The sequence below is a fragment of the Falco punctatus genome, assembly GCF_963210335.1.
Source record: "Falco punctatus genome assembly, chromosome: 1".
NCBI classification, from domain to species: Eukaryota; Metazoa; Chordata; class Aves; order Falconiformes; family Falconidae; genus Falco; species Falco punctatus.
The window spans coordinates 32,980,629-32,992,986 of record NC_137580.1 but is presented as its reverse complement, the minus strand read 5'-3'; positions in this window follow the sequence as shown (position 1 = coordinate 32,992,986).

The window sequence follows — 12,358 nt, the reverse complement described above, 5'->3', positions numbered from 1 at the left end:
GAGGGAATGTTTGCTGTTACAGAATTTGTCTTCTTGAGTGATTGTTATGCATGTTGTGGCCCTGCTTACCAGGAAGTAGCTGGATATTTCCCTGCCCATGGGAAGTAGTAAATAAATTCCTTTATTTTGCTTTGCTTGTGCATGCAGCTTTTGCTTCACCTGTTAAACTGTCATAACTCAATCCATGAGTTTTCTCACCTTCCTCCTACTTTCTTCCCATGCCACAGCAGTGGGAGTGAGCAAGCAGCTCTGTGAGTGCTTGACTGCGGCCCAGTGTCAGCCCACCACACTGGAACACAACTTACACAGTTGTTCAAACTAGAACAAAAATAGTTAATGTCTGTGTCAGGGAATCCTCTGTAAGGTTTAAATACTCTGCTAAATCACACTGTAAGTGCCTTACTATACAGCAGTAAGCTGATTTGTTTAAAATATTTTTACGCCAAATTATGTGATTGTTCTCTTCCATTCTGTGGTCCAGTTCCATACTCAGATATTTTTACTAAAAGCTGCTTTATAGTTCTGCTGCAGGAAACAGAAAGTACCATTCAAGAGATTACAAAAGGGGGTACAAGGTGTGACTCTTGCTTGTGTCTGTGCAGGAGAGACAATGAAGTAATATTCTACACTCTTGGCTATCTTTATTCAAACAGGCCTTTCAGACATCTTTGGTGGGCCATATATAACATCATTTTCTTCATTTTATTACTAGATAACATGAAAGTAGACACAGGTCATAATAACTGAAGTTGTGGGCCGCCTCAGCTTCAATCAGACTATGTGTTCCCCACACCTGCACTCATTTTCCCCTCATACTTACCAGAAGTCTCCAGAGCCTTGTGAGTACCAGGTAGGGCAAATAACAACTAGCCCGTTTTGTGGTCATGGACACTTAAGCACAAAGGATGTCTGGCAAATGTCACCTTCTTGAGGCAAGTGGAAAGCACAGATATGGTTATCTAAGTCTGTGTGTTCCCTAGCAGTTTCTTCCAGTGTGCTACCCCATCCCCAGCTATGTATATACAAGTATTAAACGATGTAAGTGTTCACATCCAGAGTATGCATTATCATTCCATAGTATCAAAAATTTTGAAATAAGGCTGAGGAGAATACCCCTCTGATAAACAGTCACAGTTACCAAGCAAACTCTTGGATTAATTGCAGACGTATGAAAATAAAACTGTGGTGACTGTGTGAAACAGGAGACTTCTGTCTGGCCTTAAAATCTGTGAGTTTGTGGCTACATGGCAGAAAGTCAGCAAAAGCATATATACATTTACTTTATAAAATAAGGTAAATAGCTGTTTAGGGAAAAATTCATTAAAAAAACCTGTAAGCATGCATCCTATTCACAACGAACTGTACAACCTTTTGATTTTAACTACCCACATTTCCTGCACTAACCTTACTAAACAGATTTTTAATTCCATTAAAATCCTTAGCTTCAAGTTCTGCATAAAATATCAATATTATTGATTCATCTTTTTTTCTCCTCAGGGCATGGTTTAATTTCATATCAATTTGTATAATGAAAAAAGGATTGACTCTACCAGAATTGAATACTAAGAGAAAATGGTACAAGTCAATTAAAACACCTTATCTGCTACAAAGATAGTCATATCCTTTTACTAATGAAGGAAGATAATTGCAAAACAGAAAATCAGAGCTGATCTGACACTTATTTCCACTAGCAGATTTTGTACTTCAGTTGGCTACAATGGTTTTATGTTGATGTATAAGAATTTAATTTGCCCACTATCAACATTAAATTCATGGAAGATTAAGCAGACAATTCAGTCAAATGGAATAAAAAATAAATTATCAAATTAAATCATCAAACATATTTTTATCCCTTTGTATTTTGTTAGGTATTTATTTTTGTTTCATCAGCATAAACTGTTTGTGCAGTATGACTTCTACTCACAGCCAGGACAATGAAGTATAAAAAAAAGTGCATGTATTTCAGATACTCAAGAAGTCCATTTTAACAGTAGTAGATACTTTTTTCTCAGAATGAAACCTTGCTCTTGTTTAATCATTGAAAGACTTGCCACAGAATTCAGTGGTGACAGTTTACTCCATGGAGTATGCATAAAAATATATTAATCTTGTAGAACTTTAGAGATGTTGGCTAGAAGAAATTTCTAGCCCAACTTTCCACCTGAAATAGGACCACTAGTCTAGCCAAGTTCTGAAAACTTCCAAGTTTGAAGTTTTTACAGTCTCCCAGGGTAGCTTTTAGACTGCTGTTAGATCAAACTGATGCTGTTTAAAGTCTGACCTTCAAAACCCATAACACTGGGAATTTACATGAAATTAAGACCATCAGGGGCTTAGCTCATCTCAAAACCTGATCCTTTTAGTCCTCAGAGAGTTAAGTTCTAAATTTTTCTGTTGCAGTCTCTGTTTCTTTAATATATGTGGTTTACTGTCATGGTTGGCACATATTTTGTGATCATGAAGGTCATATCAACCTTCTGGGTAACATGGCCCAACTCCAGGACTCACTGTATTATCCAATATCAACACCATAGGTGTAAACTACTATTTTCTTACAATCCAAAAAAGAGAATCAAAGTGTTGGCTAATATACCTTCACCAGCCTCTGTTACCTAGATCATGGGTAGCTGAGATCTGAAATATTCTGTTAGCTGGGACCTTGACAGAATTTTATTAGGAATGAGTTTCCATATGCAGTTTTCAATATATTTCAAAAAGTTAATTTTCATCTCATATAATGTGATGTGTTCTTAAGCTGTCATTGCATTTTACCCCAGTGGTAGTTAAAATAGAGTAAGCAGGAAAGGATCCCTAAGTATATGTGATGTTGTGATTGTTTGCCATGTTTTATCTATGTAAGGCCATGGACATTAATATTTCAGAATAATATGTGATTTTATTATGTCAGTAAACAAGGCCTTTGAGAACTTACTTTTACACGCTTTTAAAAATAAATGTTGAAGCTTTTATTCCCTTCTACTGAAGCTTTTATGAATACTAACCCTCCAAACTTTTATTCTTTTAAATATAAGGCACTAGTGTATCAAAGTGGAGGCCAATAGTGCACAAAAAGATAAGCTTTTACAGTGCAATTCCAGAATTCTATTAAGTAAAATTATTAAGGATTTTAAAATAAATGGGCAATTTATCTTAGGCTAGGAGGGTTGTGCCAATTTCATTAAGCAAGAAATTTACTTGGTAATCCATCCTTATAGGTGCCATAAAATGCTGAATTTTCCAAAGTGTTTTAAACCTTTGAAGGTGCAGATCATTTGCCTGTGATATTTTCAAAATCGCTGTAACAGATTTGACATGCAGTGTACTTGAAAATCCAGCAGAAGCTGCCTACAACTGTTGAATATCTAATCCCAATGGCCTGTCTACCTAACATATTAGTGAACTATCACTGAGGAACAAAAGCATATGCACGCCTTTTGTCCCTTACTACGTTTTTGCCTACTTCATTTGCCTAGTTGATCTACAAGCCAAACATCACCCTAATTCTGAAGTTTAGTGGTAAATCCTGAATACAAATGTGTTTCAATGTAATAAAGGAATTTAAATGTAGATTTCTTTCTTTGTTTTTCTTTCTTTTCAAATTAGTTTAGCTTCTTAGAGTTTAAAATCAGAAGGAACTTTTACAGATATTTTTAATGACCTCTATAACACAGTCCATAGGACTTTCCTGTTTTATCCAAAGATGTCTCAAGGGGCAAAAGTAGTTTTCTGTCAAATGGTTGTGGCTTGGTTTTCCTTTTTGTTAAAAAGCAACCAGCTTGTTCAATTCTGTCCTGGGGGGTAATATTCAGTAATATAGCTAGTTCAGAATACAGAGAGTAGTAAATTGGATTTATGGCTCTAAAACGTTGACTGTGAAGGCATGCAAGTTGAAGCACAAGGATAGCCTAGAATTAAAAAAAAGAAATTGTACAATTATTTTTTATGATGAGAGTAACTTCCTGCTTCTTATGTCATGGAAGTTAATGTGATCCTCCTATTGGGCATTTATAATTACATAATAAAATCATCACTGGTATCTGTATTCAGGATGTTTGAACTCATAATCAAAACTATTTTGATCTCCGCATCTCTAAAGTCTGACAGTCAGTTAGGAAATGTATGTGATTATACCTTTTGTCATATCTGTGCACACAGTTGGAATTATTTTGATAATAATCTGAATGCATCTGATATGTCCCTGACAAAGCAGTTCAAATGAGTTCACCAAGATGGTTTTATGGGACAGATCATGACATTCCTTGTAAGACACTATCTTTTTAAAAGGGCTTATTGAAGTAGGTCACATTCTTTGATTTTTCCCATTTTACAAACAAGACTTCCCAGGCTAGGGAACAATATATTTACAAAATTCTATATACTATACATTGCTCTTCTAAAATGTTTTTGACATAAAGCCAAGATTTGAAGCTCTTGGGTTTTTCAAGCTTTTTATATAGCATTGGTTTCAAAGCTTTCGCTGATGGCAGGATAGACCTGATTTGTAAGTTATGAACCTGTATTTGTCAATAAGGCAGCTTGAGACTACTGAAAAGCAGAACCATTGAGCTTAAAATTATGTGGAAAGAAGTAATTATGAAATAAGTTTCTAAAATGTCCAGAAAATATATTTAGGGTACACAAGTATGAAAATATATTTGCCATTTTTATAAAAATTACATGTGTTTCCAAACATTAGAAACTGCAAATTAGTACAGGGGAGGCTGAGCACAGAGTTTAGTTAGTTGCAGATTTACATGATTAAAACCAGCAGCAAACAAGTAAGATGGATAAGATGTTTCTACTAGAATATGTTGATTCAGCAAAGACTAAATATCTTAGGGAAGCAGTCTAAATTTACCAAAAACCCTTATCAATTTTCTGGCAGAGATTTTGCTGATGTCTCTGGTACCACCTCAGAAACCAGCCTGGCAGACAAAGAAAGACCTCAGAATTCCTAGGCTCCCGGACACTAAGATGGTTCACCATGTGGACAGTACCATACCCAGAGTGCTTCTTTCTTAGTATTTTAGATAGAACAGAGTAAGTTTTCCTGGTGCTGTTCTGTTACATATTTAGCCAGAAATAAAGCTCAGTGATTCAAGTGGCAAAATCCTCTTGTGTATACTGACCGTCTGAGTCCACATTGATGTGAATATTGACTGCCTAAATAAAGATTGAAGACAGAAAACAATGGGGAAAAGCTAAATATGGCTTTATTACAAATTATACAATACCAGAGTCACAACAAATCAAAGTCTTTGAATGTGAACACTATTTCAGGATTATATTCAGTATGTTCTATTTTAGGAATAGGTTTGACTTTTCATATCAAAAACACTAGCTAGGGCTAAAAGCATGCTGAAATTAAATTTAACCTGTGTTTGCTTGCTCTTAATTCCAATCAAAATGATTGAGAAAAATAAAACTAGTTTTAATGACAGATAAACAAGAGATATTTATGTGACCCAAGTACCCTTAATTTATGGTATTTGATGATTTACAAGTATTTAGTCAACTGCTGCTTTCACACCTTTTTTTTAAAAACAATGCAACAAACTAAATACGTTATTTTATATAATAATTATTATAAAATTTATATTATAATTATATATAATGAATATTATATTACTCAATTATTATGTCATAAATGTTTCCATTTTAAAATTAGGCTTTTAAGTTCTGACAAAACCAAGAGAGAATGCAGAGGGCTACCCATAGATACCCACAGGATACCCACACAGCTGAGAGACAGAGGCTCAGAAAGTGATAGAAAATGGGACATCTGTTTAGCATGCAGAATTAAAAAAATCGATAATCTCAATTTACTTCACAGGCACTTACTTAGCTCTAAAATCCCATCTTCTGCATGGTCCATTCAAAGTTGCAGAGAAATATATCTGTCCAGTCAAGATCCAGATACTGTAACCTGCAGGTGTGCTAGCCTACATTCTTTGGAGAAGCAAAGAATGAGTTAGTGTTTTAAAGGAGGTTTTTACAGTAAACTAATACAGCAAGCCCGTATTAAGGAAATAAGAAACTCATGTTTCCATCCTCTGCCTGACAAGATTGAAACCCGTCTCTTGTGTCCTGGAAGAGCACCCAGACTCTCAAACCTTAGAGTTTTTCTGTGCTTTTTACTGAATCTGTGCCAAAGGCAGGAAAAGAAAAGATTCATTATGCATGGATGAGAACCTTCTCATACCATTAAGTTGCAGCATTTTTCACCTTGAAGAATAGATCCCCCTGTTCTGGTTTCTGAATGAAAAACAGTTTGTGTAAATTTTTAAAGCAAGCAGCTCTAACCACTAAGTTATTAAATAAAGGGCGTTTTGAGGATTAGATGGCAGGTCAGTGGGTTTTTTTAGGACTTCAGGATTGAATTAAGGAAAAGTAAAAAATCTTCCTGCTTGTGTCTACACTCAGGTATGGCCATTAGTAGATATCATTGATGGTCTGTCATAATACAAATCAGTAAAATGACTGACAAATTATAGATAATCCTTATGTTTTCTGACACTACAAAATCTTTTAGTATATGAGAAAAGACCTATTGGGCCAGTTCCTTAGCAGATATATATTAATTTAAAACTGAATTAATAGTTCTTATTTCATACTTTTGTAATGCAAACTGCAGTGATGACATTTACTAGCATCTTTAATGGATGTATCTAATTAAATTACAATAGACTTAATATTTGAATATAGACATAAGAAGATTACAAATACTGCCTGTTTTCTGCCATATTAAAATAAGGCATGTTTTTGGCATCACTTCCTTTCAATTTAAATTTTAATTGACCAAAGCTTAGGAAGTATTATTCTGAAAGTGGTGAAGGATGGAGGCTACAGGCTTCTAACTGAACTAAATTAGGAGAGTTCCAGTGTCCTTTTCAGTATCCAGATTTCACTCCAAGATCAGTTGTTCTACAATAACATAACTTACAGACCTCTACTTCTTGCAGGTCTCCAAAGTTTCTCTTGGTTTTGTCTTTCAGTCTCAGAAAGTAAAATGTCTTTCATTAATTTCAACTCCTGCAAACCTCTTAATTAACCATTATAAATAAATAATTAATTCATGCTGTAAAACATTTATTTTAAAGCATTTATTAATGCTTTAAAAGAAAGAAAAAAAAACCCAAACCAAACAAAACCAAACAAAACACACACACTCTTCTCAAGAACAGACAATACTAACTGCTAAAAGTTCAGTTTTAGCAGCAGCTGGTTTTGGGGTGTCTGATAGAGTTGAAATTATAAATTTGATATCTAAAGACAGAAAAATATTAAATCAAATATGCCTTTTTCCAGCAGTTGTGTTATTTAAAGTTCCACCATACCTTGAGCACTCTTGTTTGATTTAGAACCTTAAATTGCTGTCTTTTGGGGGTTTTCTGCTCAGAACAGTGGCTAATCCTCTCCTCTCCCTAATCCCTCCTGAAGTGCCTACAGTTCCTCTATATTGTATAATGTATTTGCATGTGCTTAGGTCCCTGAATTTTATTAAGCTCTTTCCAAAACATGGGGGGCGTTTTGAACGCAGCAAACCCAATTCACAATGGACATTCAGCTGCATGAGAAGTCAACTAAGCTAGTCAGCAGGAAAAACTGAAAACAGGGGCATCCACTAGAGTATTCAGTGAAACCAATACCCCCTATTTCGAGATGGATATGCTAACATTTACTTTCTCCCCCCTTTCTTGTCCAATATTTAGTTCTGTATAAGTACCTAGTTTGTTACAGAATTCTGAAATTTGCACTCGTGTTACCACAGATAGAAAAGAAATTTGGGCATTTATACTCATGCATTTTCTCCCTACCTTTTTGGTGGAAGGATAAAAGTCAGGGCTGAAGGACTGGGGAGAATATACATTTTTTCTGGAGTTAGGCATACTTTGAAAATATATGACAAATGATGCCCTGCAAGCAAAAATGTGTAGAATGCAAGGCAATCCTGGCAGAGTTAGGTGGAGGCGACATATATGGATTTTACCAAATTATCCATGCTGCAGCAAACTCTCTTTATCAATCATTTAGGTGCTATAGGAATTAATGTAGTGGAAGTGTAAGAGTCAAGAAACTTTAGATATCACTTTACTGTCATTTCACAGTATGTATGTATTGCATTTGTAGGATTGATAGTTATAAAACTATGTGTAGCATTTAATAGATGCATATTCAAAAATGGAAAAAAAAAGTAGTTAATAAATAGTTTAATGAAAATATGAAAACAAGATTACAGTACCTTTCATGACATTCATTAATTTTATTCAAGAAAAACATTATGTCAGTATAGTTTATTTACCTCTTAGTGTTTTTGACAAGAGGCTAGATGATGGTCTAGTTGCTACAAATCAACCACACACCACTGAGTTAATTAATTCAGCCATGTGGTGATATGTGTCTACTGAGGTTCTCAGTGCCTGGCAGTGTTTTTTCATATCCAAGGTTCCCAGTTTTGCAAAATTTAATTTGCAGTAAGAGGGTTGCAAAGTATAGCACAAACAAATATCTTACTTGGGTCTGTAGGGCTTTGTAGTGTGTGAGCTATTTCTAGTTTGAGCTCTCAAAGAAATTTTTCTTTTTGTCTCATGTCACTGATAAGGTGCCAGTGATATATGGGTCAGTTCGTATCTGTTGAACATTGCCTATCTATTACAAACAGGTAAAATTATGACTTTGGTACAGTGACAACTGATTGTAAATTTTAGCTTGATAAAGTTAATATCTCAAACAGAGATCTGACCAGTATTTGTCAGAGAACCTGCCAGTTCTGTCATTGTATGTCTAAAATGTATGTCTAAAATGAAAGCCCTACTTCCCATTAATATAAAACATTGTCTAGGTCAGCAGGAATCCTTGCAGAAGGTCCAACAAACAGTTCACTCATTCTGCTATATGGCAGATTCCCAGCGTATATTCACTGTCTGATACTTGTGACAAAAGCAGAGATTTCTGGTCCTTCTTCTTACAGCTCAGGGCAGAAAAGGCCTTTGAGTGGTCCCATCCCCCACAAAACAAAACTACTGACCTTTCTCTGCTAATGGAGCTTTTTTTACTTTGTTTGAAGTGATGACTTATTGTAACCAAGTAAAACTAGTAGTGTTCATCAGTCCTCTTAACTTCCATACTGTCAATGTCGAGACATGAAGATTTTCTTTCCCCTGCCTCTTCCCCCAGCTACAGCCGTACGGCACATTCACAGTGAAGCAAAGTGGCTTGCCTCCCAGTATGAGCTGCACCCAGTGCATGGAGCCTGAGAACAGGGACAATGGGTGATGCCAAGCTGCAGCAGCACGGTACATCCGCTTGGGTCTGCATGTTCCCACAGGACTCTGGGAGAAACACACTTCCAGTCATTGAAATCTTGCTATTATCTGTTGGCAAGGGCACTCATCACCTAATGTCAGCAACCCAGGCAGCCTCCCTCTTGCACGATCTAGCTCCCTGTCTGGATGCATTGAAATGCCTGCTGACGGTCACTTGTGCAGGAGATATGATGGCCTAGGGAGTAGTGAGTGGGTTATGGACAAGTATGCTCTGGGAGGAACATTTTAGCCTCCTACCCAGATATATCCTGGCTTCCCCTTTAGCTACTAAACCCAGATAAACCTAATGTTTTTCACATCATTTCCAAGGACTAAGAAGAGTATCTTAACTCTTGTCAGATTTTGTTAGACTTGGTGCTCCTGTAAAATATTCCAATGGTCTCTTTAACAAGATAATTAAACTAGCTGGGAAAAAAATGCTTGATGTGGTAGCTACTGCAGAAACTGTCCTATCACCCTGCTACTCAAATTTCACGTTTCAAAAACCCTGACATGTCTGTAAATCAATGAGCTATTTTTATTTGTTTACCTGTCGGTAAGTTGCTGAAACTTTGAATATATTTATAAATGCTCCTATTTCCTGTATTAAAAGCAGCAAGTTCAATACAAAGCACACCTGAGCCCACTGAATTTTGTCAGATATTTATGTCATTTCATTATCCATTTTTTCAGATTACTTCACCTCAGTTTCAGTTTCTTAATGAAAAAGTCATTTCTCCTGCTGATATGATTTAGTATCTTACTGAATTTCATACTTGTTTGTGTGTAAGATAAATTTCCTGTTCTGTTACATCTCCTCTCTACTCTTTAGAGTATTATTGTCAAAAAGTGTTAGCCACTTTTGCTGTCTATACAGCTGAATATTTTAACAAGCGATGGACCTGAACTAGGACATCAAGTCGATGCTTCCTTATATTTTAAATATATAGAGACACAGTGCAAATTTAGATCAAACTATTCAAAATTAAACATAAATTTGTGTAATGATTACTTAATTTTATGTTATTCTTTCCCTTAGATACCCTTAGTCAAAATAGTGCATAGTCAGAAAAGTTATTACTGGGGAACCAGCATAATTCAGATCATATTCTAAGTTCATTTTCAGGAGCATAGTTGGTGTTATAGGGAAAATTTTATCCAAGCAGCCTCTCCACCATGAAGCTGTTCATTCTGAGGAAGTTTTAGGCCTGTGAGAATGACTTGAACTAGACAACAGCTTCTCCTTGGTATAGCCCAAACTATTTGATTTACTCGGTAGAGCAGGAAAGTGCTTTAGCTGCTAGTTGCTGTTGGAAGATCAGTTGGATACAAGGTAGGGCAGGTAGTTGCACAAATCCTTGGTACAGAGGGTCCATGACAATTTGGAGTAAAATCCCTGTCTTGTGTGTTCTTTGAGGAAAGTTTAGTACAGGATAAAAATAGTTTGGAAGCAGGGCCTGTCCACTCCTTTTAAAGATCTGTTTTTCAGGATCATCTGCTCTCTTGTCTTGTTTGGAGTATGCACACATACTCTCCCCAAACACTGATATGCACACACTTAAACATACACACAGGTTCATGTGGCTGAACTTCCTAAAAGACAATGTTCAAACTGGAGCAGATTAACTATAAAGGCTTGTAGAAGAGCAATTTCATTTCTTGATCTGGGTTAACTCATTGCCCAAAGCATTATTCTTATTATTTCTTTAAAAGCCTGTGCTGGCTCCAAGCCCTGTGTCCCAGAAGCTTTGAGGCTTTCCTCTATCGTACCTCAACTTCCTTCTATAAAAAGGGTATATGCCAGCATCCAGCTACAACATGTTGTAAGCAGTTCTCAATTCCTTCTTCTGCAGGGTTCCTGCAGCTCACAGCTTCTCTGCATCCTGCTCTGAACTATATTCCAGCTAGCCCCTGCTGCACCCAGCGTGTCATAAGCTGTTGCAGCAGTCCTCTTGTTTCTTGGCTGTAAAACTTCCTCAACTTTTCTGCTTTCTGACAGTTTGCCCTTGCTCTGATTCCTGCCGTCTCAGAGTACAGTGTCACAGCCTGCCAAAGATGGTGTGCCAAGAAAGGGGAACATATCTGCTTGTACATCCTGGCTAGGTCAGCAGAAAGAGAATTGATTTATTAAAAGTTTTTTTTGGAGATTTTACCTTTCCTTCATCCAATATAATCGAATAAACTAGTGAAATAATCCCTAAACTGGCTATTTTGCCACCTGTGCTTGAATGCATAGCACACCTTCTCAGTTCTTCATGATATTTATTAAATTACATTAACTAAAAAAATCTAAGGCCCTTTGGAATTTAATTAATTTTACCTCTAAATAGTTAACAAAATACAGTTGGATTGTCAAGTGCTAAGCTGGATCTGAAGTTTGGAATAAGACTTAACTGATCTATAGTCAGGAGCAAGACTCAGACTGTTCAGAAAAGACTTCACCCAAGCAGACTTTTGTTTTCGCCAGCAGAGTTCGGCCAGGTCCTAATACTCCAGAAAATACCACTGTTTGCCTTTGTAAAGTGTAAAGATTTGGTGGTTTCTTTATACGGAGCTTATACCAGCTGAATAAAAGGCAGCTGGGGTTTGTATGGTAATAAGAGTTAGAATTCATTGCCGCTGTAGGAAAATAAACACAATAAATTATAAAGCCAAATAAAGTTGTCAAGAGGCATTTTTAAAAACTCATCGATTTAAAAAAAAAAAGATTTTTCTGCACCTTTCACAATGATTAGATGTGACTAAACAACTGGCAGAAAATGAAAATGCTAATTGTGACTGTCTGGGCAGCTACACAAATTAACAATAAGTTTGTGTTCACTGAATAGGAAAGAAATACAAAGACTGTCCTGGTGGGAGAATGAAGTCTCACTGCACAGTCCAAAACTGCAGGTTAGGGAGCACGTTCCAACAGTTAAAGGAAGAAGCTTGCTTAAGCACCAGTACAGCAGAACCCCAGAAAATCATTGCTAAACTTTATGTTTGAGCCTTACATTTTAGATAGTTTTTATTTTGACCACTTACTACTTTCTTAAGCATTATCTACAGTTATG